A 13,428-nucleotide genomic window follows, 5' to 3' on the forward strand; every position below is an offset into this window, starting at 1 on the left:
ATAATAGTGTGCGTGCATAAATACATTCACTTTGTTTGCTATGTTATGAGAGCTGAGCTGCTTATTTTGATTATCTCATATCGAGGTAAGCGTGCAAAGGTCACTCTTACACTCTCACACACACACACACACACACACACACACACACACACACACACACACACACACGCATACACACACTATACTCCATGTCAAAGCCAGAAACTAAGCCTTTTTTGCAACAGTAACTGATGATCAACAGTAGGAATGGGTAACACTTTATAATAACTACACACTATGAATCATTTATTGAGCATTAGCAAATAGTGAACTCATTATCTGTTAAACAATAACTCTACATTAATAAACGTTTGTAAGCAGTTTATAACTGCAGCTACAAATGCTGTATTCTTGACTTACAAACACATTAATAATGTGCTTAATACTTGTACTTTCATACTTTGTTTATGATTCACTTTTCATTACTGAATTAAATATTACATTATTTACAAACCAGTTATTTAAGAGCAGTCGATGGTTTTTAAAATCATTTAAAATGAGTTAGTAAATGACTAATATACTTTATAAATCCATTTTAAATGACAATTAAAGGCTCAGTTAATGTAAATGAGTTAGTAAATGATCAATATACTTTATAAATCCCTTTTAAATGACAATTAAAGGGTCAGTTAAATTCTAAACAGGAAAAAAGTACATAAACGACATTAATCATTCCTATTCTAAAATGCAATTACTGTACAGTTTACACATTGTATCTTATTATATTGTAAATTATTATATTGTTGTTGTTGTTTTATCCAATTTGATGTTGTATTTTGACACTTGTCATTCAGCGATGTTTAAAATTTACAGTCATTTTACTTTTTAGATTGCAAAGATTATAGTTCATTTGATACTGAGCCTTTATTGTCATTTATAAGGAATTTATTAAGCATTAATAGTCCTCACTGTAGATTAGGTCACAAAACTGGATGAAGTTGAGTTAATAAAGCAAAGGTTATGGTTTTATTGAACTTTAGATTCTTTTAATGCTAGAAAAAGGGGGAAGTCTGTATTTACAAAAAAAAAAAAGAATAGAAGCGCAAAAAAAAAATGCTTTGGGGCCAAGCAAAGCCAAAATAACAAACTAAATAATTAACTAACTCCACCGTGAGGATAACTTTCCTAATAGAATCAAAAGAAATACAGAAAATAAATTACAAATACTTCCCTTAGTCCTTAACTGAACCAAGAAAAAAAAAAAAAAAATCACTTCAAAATAAATGGCACTCAGCCTCTACAGTCGACTCAGCTTGTAACTTTATAATACGGATGGGTTCACAATTGATACAACAACGAGGGGAGAGGGAAGAAAGATGGAGAACACACTGACAATTTCACAACTTAACACAACTAGAAAACACATCGATAAGCTATTAAATAATAGAGGCTCATTATCTGTCCGTCTCTGCCCCTCGATCCTTTCAAAAAGATGCTCCGTTCTCCGAGCACCAACCAAAGCACATGCCTGCAGCACGTCCAATTAGGGCGGGGCGACCTGGAAACAGGAACAGGATGGGAAAGAGAGAAAGAAAGAGAGAGAAACACAGCGGCACAGAAACGACAACCCACCAATACGCTCAGTCATTATAAAAAAATTCAATGGGGCCAAATTAGCCCCCAACATAACGAAAGGGTAGTAAATTTGCCCAGAGTGTATTGTTGAGTTTTTGAAATATTCCTAAGCATTTTCCCAAAATATGTGTTAAAAATAAGATTTGTCAGCAAAAATCATTACATTTGCTGAAACACAGAGGAAGTTGTGGCCAAATTAAGACTCAAAATCACCCCAGAGTGGATGAAAACATCCCCAACAGCACACAACAGATAAAGTCTTACCTTAAACTTTCCAAAAATGAAAACTGAAGTAACTAATAGTAACTAAAAGTAATATTACTAATATGTTCTAATGGTTGTTTGTGTTGCTTTGTAGTTTCTAAAGTGGTCCACCGGGTGTTGCTAGGCTCTTACTAAGGTGTTCCAAGTTGTTGCTATGCAGTTTCTAATGTGTTCTCGGTGGTTGCCAGACTGCTGATAAGTTATTATTGATGTGTTCTGAGTGATAGTTATTGTTGCTATCCAGTTTTAATGCGTTTTAGGTTGTTGTCAGGACATTGCTAATATAAAGACATTTTTATTAATGTTACTGTGAAATTTTAATTCTTTTAAAAATATTTCCCAAGTGATGTTTAACACAGCAAGGAAAATTTTCATTGCATTTTCTATTATAATTTTCTTCTGGAGAAAGTATTTTTTTATTTTGGCTAGAATAAAAAAAATCTGTGAAACTCAATATTATTATTATTTTTTGGATTGACTACAGGAACAAAACACTGTTGTCCAATGACTTGCCTACTTAACCAAACTTGCCTAATTAACCTATTTAAACCTTTAAACTGCACTTTAAGCTCAATACTAGCATCTTGCTACATGGCTAGTAAAATATTATGTACTCTCATCTTGGCAAATACAAAAGAAATTAGTTATGAGAAATTAGGTCTTAAAACTATTGTTGAAAAACATCTTGAAAAAAATATCTTTGGGAAAAATTTGGAAAACTGATTTCACAGGAGCTTTAATAATCTTGTCTTCAACTATGTTTATTGTTGCAGTTAACACTATGGTATTAAAACCAATTATTAATTGGTTGTGATCAGAATAGCTCCTCCTCCAAACCTGTTAGGATCCTCCTTGGTTTGTCCCAAATCACAAGGTAATGAATCCTTTTATTCTATGATGTATAAAAAGGTTATATCTTTTACCTCTTTCCTTGAAGAATGACCCTTCTGTCATTCCTCTACTCGTGGGTCACCACCGCTTTCCAATAATAGTCTCTACACACAGGAATCTCCTTTCAGAACACCCAATTTACCAGCAGCAGAGCCTTAAAGCGGCCCTCATTAATAACATTGGTGAACGGGTCTTTAAAGGAAATGCCAAAAAAAGAAAGAAGCTTTTTCGTGTAAATGTCACATCTCAACAGGTTCCGTCAAAAACACTTTGAGCTCATTTCGAGAAGAAATCCACCCTTCTGCTTTGGTGTGTGAAAAGAAAATAGTTATTAGAAAATAAAAAGCAACACACAAAAGGGAGCAAATCTAGTACGCTTACAAGGAGATTGAAGCCAATACATGTCTATTTACTTACCTTTATGTTGCTTCAAACCCAATTTCATTAAAGCACAAACACTTTCTCGTGAGAATTGTCTGATTATTGCAACTCTCTACTAGCCGGGCTTCCAGCTAACTCTATCAAACCTCTTCAGCTGCTTCAGAACGCAGCAGCACGAGTGGTCTTTGATGAAGCCAAAAGAGCACATGTCACTCCGCTACTCACCCGTTTGCACTGGCTGCCAGTTGCTGCTCGCATCAAATTCAAAGCTCTGATGTTTGCTTACAAAGCGACCTCTGGCTTTGCTCCTTCGTATCTGCTCTCACTCCTGCAGATGTATGTGCCCTCCAGAAACTTGAGTTCTGTGAATGAACGTCGCCTCGTTGTTCCATCCCTAAGAGGGAAGAAATCACTTTCCTGAACTCTCTCATTCAATCTGCCCAGTTGGTGGAATGAACTCCCTAACTACATCAGAACAGCAGAGCCACTTGCTGTCTTCAAGAAACGACTAAAAACTCAACTATTTAGTCTCCACTTTCCTTCCTAATCTGCAATTGCCTCTCTGGCTATACCACTAGCTGTACTCTCTCTCTCTCAAACTAAAAAAAAACTTACATTACTAATGCTTTGCTTCTTAGACTTTACACACCTGAAACTTGCCTATAGCACTTGTTCACTGCTGCTCTTATAGTTGTGTAAATTGCTTCCTTGTCCTCATTTGTAAGTCGCTTATAAAAGCGTCTGCTAAATGTAAATGTAAATACACAACATGATTCTGTAATTCCAATTTAACATAAATGGAGCTAATGCTAACGTAAGTAGTCATGTGACATTGTGAATAGTGGTAATATATTAGCACAATTATGCCTTTGATTAGCATTTCAGATACCACTGCTGTGATGTGAAAAGAAATAGTTACAGTTAATAAAACTCAGTGGTGTGAAGTAACTAATTACAAATACTCAAATTACTGTAACTGAGTATTTTTTTTTCAGGAATTGTAATTTACGAAGTAGTTTTAAAAACGTGTACTTTTACTTTCCCTTGAGTAAATTTTTAGTGCTGTATCGGTACTTTTACTCCGTTACTTTCCTTCAACCTGCAGTCACTACTTTATTATTTATTGTCTATGTGGATTAAAAAAATCAGTCCAGTGATTCCTCTCCAATCAAATCTAGAAGGTAAATTGCATCATACCTCATGACCTCAAGATATGGGCGATTCATAATTGCAGCGAACTGTTTGGAAGCATTAAAAGTGTCCAAGAAGATGTCCAAAATCTTTACACGCATTGACCCAGAGACTGTTCAGATGCATGTGACTGATGAGAAGATGTCGGATGTTTACTGTATGATGACCCAAATGGCCTTAAACATCCAGCAGACACAAGATGTCAACATGACGTCAGATTGACGTTGTACCCTAACAACATGGGGACGTTGCATTTTGTTTGGAAATGAAAATCGGGCTGACATCAGAAATCAATGTCAGGGCGACGTCAATGTCCAACAACCAACCTAAAACCAACCAAGTATCAACGTCTACTGATGTTACCATGATGACGTGTATCAATTATTGGATATTGGTTGCCATACCTGACGAATTATTGTCAGTATTTGATATCAATATGACGTTGGTTCAACATGTTGGCTCGACGATGGATTTTGGTCACTTTCTAACAACTTAAAATCGACCAAATATCAACATAATTTGACGTCATTATTGGACATCAAAGTAACGTTGTCCTTAGACGCTGGCTAGACATTGAAATTTGGTCACCTGACATCACAACCTAAATCTAACCCAATATTAACGTCTTATGCCATTGTGTGCCTGCTGGGCAATAACTAGATGCACTACAGAATGTTACGTTTACACACACATCCACAAATCATATGTAAACGCATTAGCTTTAAACAGTGCAACACTCACATCTCACTACTCTTCAGTACATTTAAAAGGTCTACTTTTTTACTCATACTTTGAGTAATATTTACAACAGATACTTTTACTCTACTTGTACTTCATTTTTGGGCAAGTAATAGTACTTTTACTTGAGTATGATTTTTCAGTACTCTTTCCACCACTTATAAAACTACACACAGAAGCGAGTGATTATTAGCGTGGGTGTTTCTAGTTTACATATAAGGAGATTACAGTGAATAAATGTCTATTTACTTAATCCAACTTTCTTAAACCACAAACACGTAATTCCAAATTAACATAAATAGTGCCAAAAGTGATATAATGCTTATCAGGTGATGTTGTGAAAATTAAATAATTTAAAAACATTAGAAAATACGGTGGCGTGTGAAAAGAAAAGTTATACACAGAAATTTTTTTCTAGTTTACTTACGAGAAGATTAAGTGAATGTGGCTACGTACCTGTATGTGGCTTCAAATACAACTTCCTTAAACCACAAACATGTAATTCTAAATTAACATAAATGGCGCCAAAAATGAGGTGACGCTAGTCAGGTGACCTAGTAAATAATGACCGTATCAGATATCAAATATTAGCATTTCATATACCATTGATGAATTAGATGCATTTATGTTCAAAATTAAATAATTTTAATACATTACAAAGTAGGCCTACTGTGGTGTGTGAAAAGAAAATAGTTATACACACAGAAAAGTAATCTAGAAAGTTATGCAGAACGTAGATCATTTTTAACGTGGTTTTTTTTTTCTAGTTTACTTAAGAGAAGATTAAGTGAATGTGTCTACTTACCTTTAAGAAGCTCTAAATCCAACTTCCTTAAACCACAAACATGTAATTCCAAATTAACATAAACAGCGGCACTGCCGAAACTGAGGTAATGCTAGTCTGGGTTGTGAATAACTACATCAGATATCAAATATTAGCATTTTAGATACCATTGATTAATTAGTTTCTCGATCAAATTCATGTCATGAATTTATATTTAAAATTAAATAATTTAAAAACATTAGAAAATAGGCCTACTGTGGTGTGTAAAAAAAGAAAATAGCTATACACACACAGATATATAAAATAAATCAAGTTATAAAAGAGAGATCATTTAAATTTTTATAATTTTGGGTGTGTTTGCTGAGAAGATTAAGTGCGTTTGTCTGTTTACTTACCTTTATGTCTACAAATCGCTATAAATACAACTTTCTTAAAAGACAATGTATTCATGAGCGTCACAACAGAATCAACATAAACGGCGCGATCTTGAGGCAAACAGTCAGATGACATTTTGAATACGTCCTTATTAGTACATTAGAACACATATTATGGGTATTTCAGATGCCACTGATAAATTATAAGCATTTTTATTCCGAATTAAACTATCTAAACTCGCTAAACACATTAGGAAATGAAGTATAAAGACGCCGAAAGACGAACATATAATAAGTGAGGTAAAACTTCCGCTTCTGGTCGGAAATGAGCGACTGTAAAGACGAAGTAACTTCAGCAATGTTGTTCAGTTTGTCCCAGACAGATCGTTTCTCGCGAGGGTATTTTGGATAGCAAAATATATATATATATTTAAGAGAGCAATATAACAAATCTGACCTTGATATGAGAACACATCAAGAAATGACGAGAGCCAGACGGAAAAGAAGACTGAGAGAAGAAAGAGTGAGTGAAAGGAGGAAGATTTGACAAGACAACCCTGGAGAACCTGTCCCTGAAGTAACTTACAGAATAAAGCCTTCATTCATCCAGGACTCCTAAAGACAGACTGTTCCCGCTTCTGTACAGGTTAAACTCCGTTTACACACACTCTTCCGACGGTGGTTATCTACCTCTAATAAATGAGTTCACTTTTATGCCAGACTGACATCTCGACATTTCGGTCTTTAGTTCAAGCAGGTCACAGAAGAAATAAATCGTCTGGATAATTCTGTTCAAATGTCAAGAAAAAAACTCGTTTTTCTGACATAACCTTGCTATAAAAATGTATAGGGTAAATTGTCTGCTGCGTTTTCAGCTAAAGTGAAACATTGAGTTAATTCTGTTCATAATTACAGCATTGCATTTTAAAGAAAACTAGAACAAATTTTAAATTTTCATTTCACTTAATATAAGAGGCCTTCAACCATGACTAGGCTATAATTTGAGTTTTTAATCTTACATAAAGTCAAGACGTCCATATCCAATTAAATGTATAAAAGTTTATATATACACACTGTGTGTATATGTATATGTATGTACGTATCTATCTATCTATCTATCTATCTATCTATCTATCTATCTATCTATCTATCTATCTATCTAGATCTATCTATCTATATATATATATATAGATCTATCTATCTATATATATAGATATATATATAGATCTATATATATATATATAGATATATATATAGATCTATATATATATAGATCTATATATATGTATAGATAGATCTATATATATATATATATATATATATATATATATATATATATATATATATATATATATATATATATATACACATACATATATACACATACACATACACATACACACACACAGCGGCCACTTTATTAGGTACACCTTACTAGTACCGGGCTGGACCTCCTTTTGCCTTCAGAACTACTTTAATCCTTCGTGGCGTAGATTCAACAAGGTACTGGAAGTATTCCAGTTTTGGTCCATATTGACATGATAGCATCACGCAGTTGGTGCAGATTTGTCGGCTGCACATCAATGATGTGAATCTCCCGTTCCACCACATCCCAAAAGTGCTCTATTGGATTGACATCTGCTGACTGTGGAGGCCATTTGAGTACAGTGAACTCATTTTCATGACATGTTATCCTGCTGGAAGTAGCCATTAGAAGATGGGTACACTGTGGTCATAAAGGGATGGACATGGTCAATACTCAGGTAGGCTGTGGGGTTGACACGATACTAATGGGTCTAAAGTGTGCCCAGAAATATCAGAAAGTTGCTTTTCTAAAAACGAAAAAAGGCACAATCCCAAAATAAAACAGTTAGTTTATATAATATCCACTATCTGAATGGTGCTATAGATACTGTTAGCTTTCAACCAACAGTACAAACAGTCCTGTATGTGCCATAAAACACATTTCTCTGTGCAATATCTGTTGCTTCACTGACCTGCGTAATGGAAATCACCGCCGCTCGGTTTGGATGTGGATTTTGGCATCACTGACTGGCAAAACGTTGGCTGAAACCATTGAGCCAATTCCCCCAACAATTTTCCATCCTCGTGTATTGATTTACATTTGGACACTGAGGTGCGAATGGGAGGTAATAAAAACAGAGTCCTGCGGCAAACTATCAGCCACGGGGCTCCTGGGAAATCTGAAGTAGAGCCGTGTATTGTATTCAGATGTGCTCCAAAATTGAGCTCGAAACCTCTAAAGAAAGTCACTCGATAAATCTGGCACAAGCAATAAAGTGTCTGAACACTTTCACTGCCGCAGATAAGAATCAGACGTATCATGAGACGTCAAATGGAGAAAGTAAAAGTAGTAGGGAAATGTATAACTTCACAAACTCGAAATGTCATCTCTAGTGGAAAAAAGGTCATTATATACAACTTTCTAAAACCACAAATGTATTCATGAGAACATAAATTACTTAAATAACTTAAGGCAAACGTGCTAGTCAGATGATGTTGTGAACCTCCTAATAATATACTAGAATAAATATTATTTGCATTTCAGACAACACTGACAAATGAAGCATTTTTTATTCTGAATTAAATTATCTAAACACATTTGGAAATGATGAAGTAGGCTAATGAAGCCAAAAGACAAAGGTAAATAATCCTGTATGTGCCATAAAACACATTTCTCTGTGTAATACCTGTTGCTTTACTTGCATATTGGAAATCACCCCCGCTTGATTTAGATGTGCATTTTGGCTTGAAAAATAATCTTCAAAAGTGGTTTTCTGGCCTCGGCTTTAATAAGGATTGTAAATGACACTGACGCTAGATCAGGGGTGGGCAAACTCGGTCCTGGAGGGCCGGTGTCCTGCATAGTTTAGCTTCAACTCTAATCAAACACACCTGAACATGCTAATCAGTGTCTTCAAGATCACTAATTATCTATAAACAGGTGTGTTTGATCAGAGTTGGAGCTAAACTGTGCAGGACACCGGCCCTCCAGGACCGAGTTTGCCCACCCCTGCCTTAGATTATATAACCAGAAGTATTAAGTATTTGTAATTAGATTATGTTTTATTTATTGCACACGTTTAAACATACAGTATTGTTCACACAATGACAGTGCATTATTTATAATTTATTGATTCTTGTATGTCAGTCAAAATAAGCATGTTATTAAAAAATATATTATTTGAAGTGTTTTATATTGATTATTTCAAAAATTATAGTTTTTATTTATTTTATATTTCATTAATTTTACATTCATAAAAAATGTAATATTTATCTGGCTGTAATCATACTGTGAAAAATATGGACGTAGTATCCGTGATGTCACCCATAGGTTTCTGAGGAACACAAATAAAAGCTACATGTGGGCGTGGCCAACTGTCACCATTTTGTTTGTACGTCAATCGCAACGACCGTGGATAAACAAAAAATGGACAAATAGGCGGGCGTGGGCAGAGCCACAGATGCCTGCTAGCAATTTGCTTAGATGAGCTTTTCTTTGTGAGAAACGCTTAACACTTCGTTACCTGCGACTTGTTTGTGTTCTGACCACATGTGCTTGGTTGTATACTATATAAATAAAGTGTTCATTGCGTTTAAAGTGTCTTTTAAAAACACTGTTGTAACACATTGAGCCACTAAGCATTGTTCTTATGATGTTTTTCTACAGGAGGAAAATGCAAATTACTTCCAAATACTTCAAATATAGTCTGTGTTTGTAAATGCAAGGATATTTATCAAATCCAGGCATAACACTGTATGACAACGTTTTAGATGACTTTTCAAGAATAAAAATTTCACTCACCTGTGAAATGGAGGCCACTTGAATGGTTTGTGAGCACAATTATGTGCAGGGCATGCCATATTATCTGCTAATAGTAAGAAACAATCTCAAAAGGCAATTGACTGTGTAACGCTGCATAAAACAAAACAAAAGTGCGATGTATATGCCGATTTCAGCAGCTAATCAGCCGGAATCAGCTGAGGTGACCAGCGAGATCTAGCTGTCACTCAAGTGGCCACGCCCTTAATAATGCAGACTTGATATGAAACGAATAAGCTATAAAAAAATTCACCCCCCAGTTGTCATGAAGGGTAATATTAGCTAGATACACCAAAACAATCTTTTGTACCAGGCTGTAAACATGTTTTTATCAGCTGTAAATATGGCCAATTTAGCATGGCAGTCAGTGGACATCTGGAGTTTCTGGAGCCAGCCCCCAAAGGCCAGGCAATGAATTGCAATTTCAGTTACTTCTGTATTAGCTTCACGAGGGAGAGCGGTATGTTGCTGCTTGGATATAATATAATATAATATAATATAATATAATATAATATAATATAATATAATATAATATAATATAATATAATATAACATAACACAATATAATATAATATAATATAATATAATATAATATAACATAACACAATATAATATAATATAATATAATATAATATAACATAACACAATATAATATAATATAATATAATATAATATAATATAATATAATATAATATCAAAATCTAATTTGTCTTCACACTTAGGTTAAATAAAATATATTTTTCATATACACGAAACACTAAAATTGAAATATGCGATGATACTGATAACCGATAACTCTTTATATTTGTAAGTCGATAACCGATATTTAGGGTAATAAATTCTGATATTGATTATTTTCTGAGCCTGATTACAATTTTTTTGTATAAAAATACAGTGGATATAGCTAATTATATTTTAAAATCTAAACTGAAAAAAAATGACTGCAAGGAAACATCAAAATCTTTCTTTTCCCTAGTGATATATGGGATGATATCGATGACTAGTGTTGTCAAAAATATTGATATTTCCATACATAATGATACTGAAATATGAAAAACGATACAATTTTGCTTTTGGTCAGTGTTGATACCAGCTTTTAAAAGTTTTTTTATATAGAATATGTTGTGTAATATAATTATGGTACAAACTCTTGCATCAAAAGTAATCTAAAAGTAATCCAAAAGTAGTCAGATCTAATCTAATAGGTCATTTCACTAACTACAATATTTTTCAATGTAATTTATAACCATTAGTAATAAAAAGCCCCTTAATAGAGTGGTTGAAGTTGATTTTTAACCACATGCCTGATCATTTGAACCATTTGTTCACCGATTATATTATAGATCTGATTAAGAGCTCAGGGTGGCACGGTGGCTCAGTGGTTAGCACTGTCGCCTCACAGCAAGAAGGCATTTCTGTGTTACTGAGTTTGCATGTTCATGGGAAATATCGATGCTAAAATATTAAAAACAATACGATCTGGTCCGGTTTTTAAAGTTTTTTTTTTCTATAGAATATGTTTTGTAATATAATTATGGTACAAAATCTAGCGTCAAAAGTAATCTAAAAGTAATCCAGAAGTAGTCAGATTTCAGAATACTACCATTTTTTTTCAATGTAATTTATAACCATTAGTAATTTAAAGCCCCTTAACAGTGTCTGAGGTTGATTTTTAACCACATGCCTGATCATTTGTTTGCCAATTATATTATGGATCTGATTTAGAGCTTAAACTTGAAGACGTCACACACATCCGCATGATGTCACTGCAAAAAAAAAAAATCACGTTTTTTTGTAGTTTATTTACACAGATTATAATGTTATATATATATATATATATATATATATATATATATATATATATATATATATATATATATATATATATATATATGTATTATATATGTATTATATATATACAACTCTCTACTGTCCTATAAATTAAAGGGTAAAACCCCCCAAATACATTATAAAAAAAAAAACACTAAAAAGTTGACCTCAAGTAAAAAGACAAAATGATGAAGATAGTGGGCTCTGTTTTGACGATCCATGCGCAAAGTGCAAAGCGCAGGGGGCAAATGCATTAAGGGCGTGTCAGAATCCACTTTTGCTATTTTAAGGATGGAAAAATCCACTTTGCGCCGCGGCACATGGTCTAACAGGGTTGAGCTTATTTTCTTAATGAGTTATAGGTGTGTTTTGAGAATAAACCAGAGTCTCATCTCCCATTCCCTTTAAGAGCCAGTTGCGTCGCGCCATAGCGCATTTGCTATTTACATGGCGGACTTTGTAAGTGGAAAAACTGAGCGCTTCACTAACAATAAAACAGTTAACAGAGCACCTACAGCGTGAGAATGAGAGATGAGCCTCCTCATGATATAATTTCACTCTCACTCTCATGGATAGTTAAACGTGTTGTATGCACAGACATCTACTAGCCTATACATAATTGTTTTCATTTATTAAGCGCAAATATTATATCCTAGATAATTATATTATTATATATAGCCTTATTATATCCTATATATATCCTTATTATATCCTATATATATCCTTATTATATCATATATATATATATATATATATATATATATATATATATATATATATATATATATATATATATATATATATATATATATATATATATATATCCTTATTATATCCTATATATTTCCTTATAACATCCTATATTTATCCTTAATATTTTAATTCCTTTTCATTTGTAAAGATATTTGCGCATTGCTGTACACCCTGTGTGTATTAAGCAATGTGTAAGCGAGGCGCACAACTAATGCGTTCTGGACTGGACTATAGACCAGCTTTGATCTGATCTATAGAACAGTCAATTTAAGTTCCTCAAAATAGCAACGCACCAGCAATGCGCCTCAACACGCCTCTTTTTTTAGACCAGAGCGCCTATGGGCGCACATATAAGCGCAAATACATTTGCTATTTAAACAGTGTGGTGCAAAACGTCAAAACTACTCTAGCCCCGAGCTGAAACTAGCAAACAACAATTGTGCCGTGCCTTGCGCCACATTGCACCGGGTGTATGAGAGGGCCCAGTGTGTGGTATGACCTCTTTAGGTGAAAAATATTAAAATAATTTTCAATGTCTGGGTGAAAAACTACTTGTCTAAAAAGCTGATATAGACAAAATTAGGAAGATGTGTGTGAACTGACGTTTAGGTAAACAATATCGAGGGGATGATATGAATCTTAGGACTAAAGCGCTGCATTGGATTATTTCAGACAGGTCAGCTGTGTAGCGGCTAACAGAGAAAAGCTCAGCTAATCTCTTCATTAAAAAGGTTATCATGATAATGCACTTTACACATGTGTGC

The sequence above is a fragment of the Danio aesculapii genome, chromosome 25 (genome assembly GCF_903798145.1).
Source record: "Danio aesculapii chromosome 25, fDanAes4.1, whole genome shotgun sequence".
Lineage (NCBI taxonomy): Eukaryota > Metazoa > Chordata > Actinopteri > Cypriniformes > Danionidae > Danio > Danio aesculapii.